We start from the raw sequence: 10000 nt of genomic DNA on the forward strand, positions 1-10000 counted from the left end.
GCTGCCACAGGTCTATGCTAAAACCCTTTGTTGTTTTCATCTGTTCTCGTTTATGACAGAGGAGCACTTGATGTGTGCCTAAACACAAGTCCTTTCCAAAGCATCTGGGAACGGCGCATGTGTCGCCAGGAGCAGAGTGGCGCAGCGGAAGCGTGCTGGGCCCATAACCCAGAGGTCGATGGATCGAAACCATCCTCTGCTAAGACTTTCTTTTTTTTTTTACTTATATAATGTTCTGTTCCTTGCTGAAGAAAAGCTGCCTCTGCTCAAAGCTAAAAACCCTTTGTTGCTTTCAACTGATCTCATTAATGACTTTTCTGGCAGAGGCACTTCATGTGTTACTTCATGTGCACTTCATGTGTGCCTAAACGCAAGTCATTTTGAAAACACCTGTGAATGGGAGCTTTTCTATAACAAGCAGAGTGGCGCAGCGGAAGCGTGCTGGGCCCATAACCCAGAGGTCGATGGATCGAAACCATCCTCTGCTAAGGCTTCTTCTCTTATTTACATGCTTTATCCCAAATTAAGAGCAACTTCCATATCCCGCTTGTGAAAACCTGGAGCGTCTTGGTCCTGGAACTATAACAATACTGCACAATGTTCTGGAAAGCTGGTGTAGTAGTCGCTTGTTGAGAAATCTTTGTGTGTAGGACCTGTTTAAATGCCTCATTGACTGAGCCACCTGAATGAGATGGAGAATTAGAAGAGCAAGCGAGTCATACCCCAGTGGCCTGTCGAAGTAGCCGCTCAGTGGATATCTTTGTGTGCTGGCCATGTGTAAATGCCAAGCCTTTTGTTGCCACTGAAGCAGAAGTAATGGGGCACACGAGAGATGGGCTTTAACAGCCCCAGTGGCCTAATGGATAAGGCACTGGCCTCCTAAGCCAGGGATTGTGGGTTCGAGTCCCATCTGGGGTGGGTTTACAGCAGAGTGGCGCAGCGGAAGCGTGCTGGGCCCATAACCCAGAGGTCGATGGATCGAAACCATCCTCTGCTAAGACCACTTTACTTATTTACGTGTCTTGTTCCTATTTGAAGGAGAGCTAATGCACTTCTATTCTGAAGCCATAATCATTTTCACCAGATATCATCTGTGACTGAGGACCACTTTGTGTGTGCCTAAACGCAAGTCCTATTGAAAACACCTGTGAATTGGAGCTCTTCTATGGCGAGCAGAGTGGCCCGGTGGCCTGGTAAATGAATTGTTCATCTGGATTACTTTGTGTGCTGGCCTTGATTAAATACCAAGCCTATTGTTGTCACGGAATCAGCAGTAAATGGGGCATACAAGGGCTTATTTTTTACAGCCTCAGTGTCCTAATGGATAAGTCACTGGCCTCCTATGCCAATGTTTGTGGGTTCGAGTCCTGTCTAGGGTGGTTTTCAGCAGAGTGGCGCAGCGGAAGCGTGCTGGGCCCATAACCCAGAGGTCGATGGATCGAAACCATCCTCTCCTAAGTCTTCTTTACTTATGCAAATTCTCTGTCCCCACTTGAAGAAAAGCTGCCACAGGTCTATGCTAAAACCCTTTGCTGTTTTCATCTGTTCTCGTTTATGACAGAGGAGCACTTGATGTGTGCCTAAACACAAGTCCTTTCCAAAGCATCTGGGAATGGCGCATGTGTCGCCAGGAGCAGAGTGGCGCAGCGGAAGCGTGCTGGGCCCATAACCCAGAGGTCGATGGATCGAAACCATCCTCTGCTAAGACTTTCTTTTTTTTTTTTACTTATATAATGCTCTGTTCCTTGCTGAAGAAATGCTGCCTCTGCTCAAAGCTAAAAACCCTTTGTTGCTTTCACCTGATCTCATTAATGACTTTTCTGGCAGAGGCACTTCATGTGTTACTTCATGTGTGCCTAAACGCAAGTCATTTTGAAAACACCTGTGAATGGGAGCTTTTCTATAACAAGCAGAGTGGCGCAGCGGAAGCGTGCTGGGCCCATAACCCAGAGGTCGATGGATCGAAACCATCCTCTGCTAAGGCTTCTTCTCTTATTTACATGCTTTATCCCAAATTAAGAGCAACTTCCACATCCCGCTTGTGAAAACCTGGAGCCTCTTGGTCCTGGAACTATAACAATACTGCACAATGTTCTGGAAAGCTGGTGTAGTAGTCGCTTGTTGAGAAATCTTTGTGTGTAGGACCTGTTTAAATGCCTCATTAACTGAGCCACCTGAATGAGATGGAGAATTAGAAGGGCAAGCGAGTCATACCCCAGTGGCCTGTCGAAGCAGCCGCTCAGTGGATCACTTTGTGTGCTGGCCATGTGTAAATGCCAAGCCTTTTGTTGTCACTGAAGCAGAAGTAATGGGGCACAGGAGAGATGGGCTTTAACAGCCCCAGTGGCCTAATGGATAAGGCACTGGCCTTCTAAGCCAGGGATTGTGGGTTCGAGTCCCATCTGGGGTGGGTTTACAGCAGAGTGGCGCAGCGGAAGCATGCTGGGCCCATAACCCAGAGGTCGATGGATCCAAACCATCCTCTGCTAAGACCACTTTACTTATTTACGTGTCTTGTTCCTATTTGAAGAAGAGCTAATGCACTTCTATTCTGAAGCCATAATCATTTTCACCAGATATCATCTGTGACTGAGGACCACTTTGTGTGTGCCTAAACGCAAGTCCTATTGAAAACACCTGTGAATTGGAGCTCTTCTATGGCGAGCAGAGTGGCCCGGTGGCCTGGTAAATGAATTGTTCATCTGGATTACTTTGTGTGCTGGCCTTGATTAAATACCAAGCCTATTGTTGTCACGGAATCAGCAGTAAATGGGGCATACAAGGGCTTATATTTTACAGCCTCAGTGTCCTAAAGGATAAGTCACTGGCCTCCTATGCCAATGTTTGTGGGTTCGAGTCCTGTCTAGGGTGGTTTTCAGCAGAGTGGCGCAGCGGAAGCGTGCTGGGCCCATAACCCAGAGATCGATGGATCGAAACCATCCTCTGCTAAGTCTTCTTTACTTATGCAAATTCTCTGTCCCCACTTGAAGAAAAGCTGCCACAGGTCTATGCTAAAACCCTTTGTTGTTTTCATCTGTTCTCGTTTATGACAGAGGAGCACTTGATGTGTGCCTAAACACAAGTCCTTTCCAAAGCATCTGGGAACGGCGCATGTGTCGCCAGGAGCAGAGTGGCGCAGCGGAAGCGTGCTGGGCCCATAACCCAGAGGTCGATGGATCGAAACCATCCTCTGCTAAGACTTTCTCTTTTTTTTTTTACTTATATAATGCTCTGTTCCTTGCTGAAGAAAAGCTGCCTCTGCTCAAAGCTAAAAACCCTTTGTTGCTTTCACCTGATCTCATTAATGACTTTTCTGGCAGAGGCACTTCATGTGTTACTTCATGTGTGCCTAAACGCAAGTCATTTTGAAAACACCTGTGAATGGGAGCTTTTCTATAACAAGCAGAGTGGCGCAGCGGAAGCGTGCTGGGCCCATAACCCAGAGGGCGATGGATCGAAACCATCCTCTGCTAAGGCTTCTTCTCTTATTTACATGCTTTATCCCAAATTAAGAGCAACTTCCACATCCCGCTTGTGAAAACCTGGAGCCTCTTGGTCCTGGAACTATAACAATACTGCACAATGTTCTGGAAAGCTGGTGTAGTAGTCGCTTGTTGAGAAATCTTTGTGTGTAGGACCTGTTTAAATGCCTCATTAACTGAGCCACCTGAATGAGATGGAGAATTAGAAGAGCAAGCGAGTCATACCCCAGTGGCCTGTCGAAGCAGCCGCTCAGTGGATCACTTTGTGTGCTGGCCATGTGTAAATGCCAAGCCTTTTGTTGTCACTGAAGCAGAAGTAATGGGGCACACGAGAGATGGGCTTTAACAGCCCCAGTGGCCTAATGGATAAGGCACTGACCTCCTAAGCCAGGGATTGTGGGTTCGAGTCCCATCTGGGGTGGGTTTACAGCAGAGTGGCGCAGCGGAAGCGTGCTGGGCCCATAACCCAGAGGTCGATGGATCGAAACCATCCTCTGCTAAGACCACTTTACTTATTTACGTGTCTTGTTCCTATTTGAAGAAGAGCTAATGCACTTCTATTCTGAAGCCATAATCATTTTCACCAGATATCATCTGTGACTGAGGACCACTTTGTGTGTGCCTAAACGCAAGTCCTATTGAAAACACCTGTGAATTGGAGCTCTTCTATGGCGAGCAGAGTGGCCCGGTGGCCTGGTAAATGAATTGTTCATCTGGATTACTTTGTGTGCTGGCCTTGATTAAATACCAAGCCTATTGTTGTCACGGAATCAGCAGTAAATGGGGCATATAAGGGCTTATTTTTGACAGCCCCAGTGTCCTAATGGTTAAGTCACTGCCCTCCTATGCCAATGTTTGTGGGTTCGAGTCCTGTCTAGGGTGGTTTTCAGCAGAGTGGCGCAGCGGAAGCGTGCTGGGCCCATAACCCAGAGGTCGATGGATCGAAACCATCCTCTGCTAAGTCTTCTTTACTTATGCAAATTCTCTGTCCCCACTTGAAGAAAAGCTGCCACAGGTCTATGCTAAAACCCTTTGTTGTTTTCATCTGTTCTCGTTTATGACAGAGGAGCACTTGATGTGTGCCTAAACACAAGTCCTTTCCAAAGCATCTGGGAACGGCGCATGTGTCGCCAGGAGCAGAGTGGCGCAGCGGAAGCGTGCTGGGCCCATAACCCAGAGGTCGATGGATCGAAACCATCCTCTGCTAAGACTTTCTTTTTTTTTTTTACTTATATAATGCTCTGTTCCTTGCTGAAGAAAAGCTGCCTCTGCTCAAAGCTAAAAACCCTTTGTTGCTTTCACCTGATCTCATTAATGACTTTTCTGGCAGAGGCACTTCATGTGTTACTTCATGTGCACTTCATGTGTGCCTAAACGCAAGTCATTTTGAAAACACCTGTGAATGGGAGCTTTTCTATAACAAGCAGAGTGGCGCAGCGGAAGCGTGCTGGGCCCATAACCCAGAGGTCGATGGATCGAAACCATCCTCTGCTAAGGCTTCTTCTCTTATTTACATGCTTTATCCCAAATTAAGAGCAACTTCCACATCCCGCTTGTGAAAACCTGGAGCCTCTTGGTCCTGGAACTATAACAATACTGCACAATGTTCTGGAAAGCTGGTGTAGTAGTCGCTTGTTGAGAAATCTTTGTGTGTAGGACCTGTTTAAATGCCTCATTGACTGAGCCACCTGAATGAGATGGAGAATTAGAAGAGCAAGCGAGTCATACCCCAGTGGCCTGTCGAAGTAGCCGCTCAGTGGATATCTTTGTGTGCTGGCCATGTGTAAATGCCAAGCCTTTTGTTGCCACTGAAGCAGAAGTAATGGGGCACACGAGAGATGGGCTTTAACAGCCCCAGTGGCCTAATGGATAAGGCACTGGCCTCCTAAGCCAGGGATTGTGGGTTCGAGTCCCATCTGGGGTGGGTTTACAGCAGAGTGGCGCAGCGGAAGCGTGCTGGGCCCATAACCCAGAGGTCGATGGATCGAAACCATCCTCTGCTAAGACCACTTTACTTATTTACGTGTCTTGTTCCTATTTGAAGAAGAGCTAATGCACTTCTATTCTGAAGCCATAATCATTTTCACCAGATATCATCTGTGACTGAGGACCACTTTGTGTGTGCCTAAACGCAAGTCCTATTGAAAACACCTGTGAATTGGAGCTCTTCTATGGCGAGCAGAGTGGCCCGGTGGCCTGGTAAATGAATTGTTCATCTGGATTACTTTGTGTGTCCTGGCCTTGATTAAGTACCAAGCCTATTGTTGTCACGGAATCAGCAGTAAATGGGGCATACAAGGGCTTATTTTTTACAACCTCAGTGTCCTAATGGATAAGTCACTGGCCTCCTATGCCAATATTTGTGGGTTCGAGTCCTGTCTAGGGTGGTTTTCAGCAGAGAGGCGCAGCGGAAGCGTGCTGGGCCCATAACCCAGAGGTCGATGGATCGAAACCATCCTCTGCTAAGTCTTCTTTACTTATGCAAATTCTCTGTCCCCACTTGAAGAAAAGCTGCCACAGGTCTATGCTAAAACCCTTTGTTGTTTTCATCTGTTCTCGTTTATGACAGAGGAGCACTTGATGTGTGCCTAAACACAAGTCCTTTCCAAAGCATCTGGGAACGGCGCATGTGTCGCCAGGAGCAGAGTGGCGAAGCGGAAGCGTGCTGGGCCCATAACCCAGAGGTCGATGGATCGAAACCATCCTCTGCTAAGACTTTCTTTTTTTTTTTTTTTAACTTATATAATGTTCTGTTCCTTGCTGAAGAAAAGCTGCCTCTGCTCAAAGCTAAAAACCCTTTGTTGCTTTCACCTGATCTCATTAATGACTTTTCTGGCAGAGGCACTTCATGTGTTACTTCATATGCACTTCATGTGTGCCTAAACGCAAGTCATTTTGAAAACACCTGTGAATGGGAGCTTTTCTATAACAAGCAGAGTGGCGCAGCGGAAGCGTGCTGGGCCCATAACCCAGAGGTCGATGGATCGAAACCATCCTCTGCTAAGGCTTCTTCTCTTATTTACATGCTTTATCCCAAATTAAGAGCAACTTCCACATCCCGCTTGTGAAAACCTGGAGCCTCTTGGTCCTGGAACTATAACAATACTGCACAATGTTCTGGAAAGCTGGTGTAGTAATCGCTTGTTGAGAAATCTTTGTGTGTAGGACCTGTTTAAATGCCTCATTGACTGAGCCACCTGAATGAGATGGAGAATTAGAAGAGCAAGCGAGTCATACCCCAGTGGCCTGTCGAAGTAGCCGCTCAGTGGATATCTTTGTGTGCTGGCCATGTGTAAATGCCAAGCCTTTTGTTGCCACTGAAGCAGAAGTAATGGGGCACATGAGAGATGGGCTTTAACAGCCCCAGTGGCCTAATGGATAAGGCACTGGCCTCCTAAGCCAGGGATTGTGGGTTCGAGTCCCATCTGGGGTGGGTTTACAGCAGAGTGGCGCAGCGGAAGCGTGCTGGGCCCATAACCCAGAGGTCGATGGATCGAAACCATACTCTGCTAAAACCACTTTACTTATTTATGTGTCTTGTTCCTATTTGAAGAAGAGCTAATGCACTTTTATTCTGAAGCCATAATCATTTTCACCAGATATCATCTGTGACTGAGGACCACTTTGTGTGTGCCTAAACGCAAGTCCTATTGAAAACACCTGTGAATTGGAGCTCTTCTATGGCTAGCAGAGTGGCCCGGTGGCCTGGTAAATGAATTGTTCATCTGAATTACTTTGTGTGCTGGCCTTGATTAAATACCAAGCCTATTGTTGTCACGGAATCAGCAGTAAATGGGGCATACAAGGGCTTACTTTTTACAGCCTCAGTGTCCTAATGGATAAGTCACTGGCCTCCTATGCCAATGTTTGTGGGTTCGAGTCCTGTCTAGGGTGGTTTTCAGCAGAGTGGCACAGCGGAAGCGTGCTGGGCCCATAACCCAGAGGTCGATGGATCGAAACCATCCTCTGCTAAGTCTTCTTTACTTATGCAAATTCTCTGTCCCCACTTGAAGAAAAGCTGCCACAGGTCTATGCTAAAACCCTTTGTTGTTTTCATCTGTTCTCGTTTATGACAGAGGAGCACTTGATGTGTGCCTAAACACAAGTCCTTTCCAAAGAATCTGGGAACGGTGCATGTGTCGCCAGGAGCAGAGTGGCGCAGCGGAAGCGTGCTGGGCCCATAACCCAGAGGTCGATGGATCGAAACCATCCTCTGCTAAGACTTTCTCTTTTTTTTTTTACTTATATAATGCTCTGTTCCTTGCTGAAGAAAAGCTGCCTCTGCTCAAAGCTAAAAACCCTTTGTTGCTTTCACCTGATCTCATTAATGACTTTTCTGGCAGAGGCACTTCATGTGTTACTTCATGTGTGCCTAAACGCAAGTCATTTTGAAAACACCTGTGAATGGGAGCTTTTCTATAACAAGCAGAGTGGCGCAGCGGAAGCGTGCTGGGCCCATAACCCAGAGGTCGATGGATCGAAACCATCCTCTGCTAAGGCTTCTTCTCTTATTTACATGCTTTATCCCAAATTAAGAGCAACTTCCACATCCCGCTTGTGAATACCTGGAGCCTCTTGGTCCTGGAACTATAACAATACTGCACAATGTTCTGGAAAGCTGGTGTAGTAGTCGCTTGTTGAGAAATCTTTGTGTGTAGGACCTGTTTAAATGCCTCATTGACTGAGCCACCTGAATGAGATGGAAAATTAGAAGAGCAAGCGAGTCATACCCCAGTGGCCTGTCGAAGTAGCCGCTCAGTGGATATCTTTGTGTGCTGGCCATGTGTAAATGCCAAGCCTTTTGTTGCCACTGAAGCAGAAGTAATGGGGCACACGAGAGATGGGCTTTAACAGCCCCAGTGGCCTAATGGATAAGGCCCTGGCCTCCTAAGCCAGGGATTGTGGGTTCGAGTCCCATCTGGGGTGGGTTTACAGCAGAGTGGCGCAGCGGAAGTGTGCTGGGCCCATAACCCAGAGGTCGATGGATCGAAACCATCCTCTGCTAAGACTTTCTTTTTTTTTTTTTTACTTATATAATGTTCTGTTCCTTGCTGAAGAAAAGCTGCCTCTGCTCAAAGCTAAAAACCCTTTGTTGCTTTCACCTGATCTCATTAATGACTTTTCTGGCAGAGGCACTTCATGTGTTACTTCATGTGCACTTCATGTGTGCCTAAACGCAAGTCATTTTGAAAACACCTGTGAATGGGAGCTTTTCTATAACAAGCAGAGTGGCGCAGCGGAAGCGTGCTGGGCCCATAACCCAGAGGTCGATGGATCGAAACCATCCTCTGCTAAGGCTTCTTCTCTTATTTACATGCTTTATCCCAAATTAAGAGCAACTTCCACATCCCGCTTGTGAAAACCTGGAGCCTCTTGGTCCTGGAACTATAACAATACTGCACAATGTTCTGGAAAGCTGGTGTAGTAGTCGCTTGTTGAGAAATCTTTGTGTGTAGGACCTGTTTAAATGCCTCATTGACTGAGCCACCTGAATGAGATGGAGAATTAGAAGAGCAAGCGAGTCATACCTCAGTGGCCTGTCGAAGTAGCCGCTCAGTGGATATCTTTGTGTGCTGGCCATGTGTAAATGCCAAGCCTTTTGTTGCCACTGAAGCAGAAGTAATGGGGCACACGAGAGATGGGCTTTAACAGCCCCAGTGGCCTAATGGATAAGGCACTGGCCTCCTAAGCCAGGGATTGTGGGTTCGAGTCCCATCTGGGGTGGGTTTACAGCAGAGTGGCGCAGCGGAAGCGTGCTGGGCCCATAACCCAGAGGTCGATGGATCGAAACCATCCTCTGCTAAGACCACTTTACTTATTTACGTGTCTTGTTCCTATTTGAAGAAGAGCTAATGCACTTTTATTCTGAAGCCATAATCATTTTCACCAGATATCATCTGTGACTGAGGACCACTTTGTGTGTGCCTAAACGCAAGTCCTATTGAAAACACCTGTGAATTGGAGCTCTTCTATGGCGAGCAGAGTGGCCCGGTGGCCTGGTAAATGAATTGTTCATCTGGATTACTTTGTGTGCTGGCCTTGATTAAATACCAAGCCTATTGTTGTCACGGAATCAGCAGTAAATGGGGCATACAAGGGCTTATATTTTACAGCCTCAGTGTCCTAATGGATAAGTCACTGGCCTCCTATGCCAATGTTTGTGGGTTCGAGTCCTGTCTAGGGTGGTTTTCAGCAGAGTGGCGCAGCGGAAGCGTGCTGGGCCCATAACCCAGAGGTCGATGGATCGAAACCATCCTCTGCTAAGTCTTCTTTACTTATGCAAATTCTCTGTCCCCACTTGAAGAAAAGCTGCCACAGGTCTATGCTAAAACCCTTTTTTGTTTTCATCTGTTCTCGTTTATGACAGAGGAGCACTTGATGTGTGCCTAAACACAAGTCCTTTCCAAAGCATCTGGGAACGGCGCATGTGTCGCCAGGAGCAGAGTGGCGCAGCGGAAGCGTGCTGGGCCCATAACCCAGAGGTCGATGGATCGAAACCATCCTCTGCTAAGACTTTC

General features: G+C 47.2%; 7 non-coding genes across 7 annotated transcripts; all 7 read left to right on the plus strand.

Annotated features, from left to right (window-relative positions):
- The first annotated feature begins 845 nt into the window (after positions 1 to 845).
- Positions 846 to 918, plus strand: trnar-ccu (transfer RNA arginine (anticodon CCU)). The gene has a single exon. It is a non-coding gene; the product is annotated as a tRNA-Arg (tRNA).
- A 1419-nt stretch (positions 919 to 2337) lies between these two features.
- trnar-ucu (transfer RNA arginine (anticodon UCU)) lies at positions 2338 to 2410 on the plus strand. Its single transcript has one exon. It is a non-coding gene; the product is annotated as a tRNA-Arg (tRNA).
- A 1420-nt stretch (positions 2411 to 3830) lies between these two features.
- On the plus strand, positions 3831 to 3903 carry trnar-ccu (transfer RNA arginine (anticodon CCU)). The gene has a single exon. It is a non-coding gene; the product is annotated as a tRNA-Arg (tRNA).
- Positions 3904 to 5333: 1430 nt separating this feature from the next.
- Positions 5334 to 5406, plus strand: trnar-ccu (transfer RNA arginine (anticodon CCU)). The gene has a single exon. It is a non-coding gene; the product is annotated as a tRNA-Arg (tRNA).
- Positions 5407 to 6842: 1436 nt separating this feature from the next.
- On the plus strand, positions 6843 to 6915 carry trnar-ccu (transfer RNA arginine (anticodon CCU)). Its single transcript has one exon. It is a non-coding gene; the product is annotated as a tRNA-Arg (tRNA).
- Positions 6916 to 8335: 1420 nt separating this feature from the next.
- Positions 8336 to 8408, plus strand: trnar-ccu (transfer RNA arginine (anticodon CCU)). Its single transcript has one exon. It is a non-coding gene; the product is annotated as a tRNA-Arg (tRNA).
- A 725-nt stretch (positions 8409 to 9133) lies between these two features.
- On the plus strand, positions 9134 to 9206 carry trnar-ccu (transfer RNA arginine (anticodon CCU)). Its single transcript has one exon. It is a non-coding gene; the product is annotated as a tRNA-Arg (tRNA).
- The last annotated feature ends 794 nt before the right edge of the window (positions 9207 to 10000 follow it).

Source organism: Pseudorasbora parva, chromosome 5, assembly GCF_024679245.1.
Source record: "Pseudorasbora parva isolate DD20220531a chromosome 5, ASM2467924v1, whole genome shotgun sequence".
Classification (NCBI taxonomy): domain Eukaryota; kingdom Metazoa; phylum Chordata; class Actinopteri; order Cypriniformes; family Gobionidae; genus Pseudorasbora; species Pseudorasbora parva.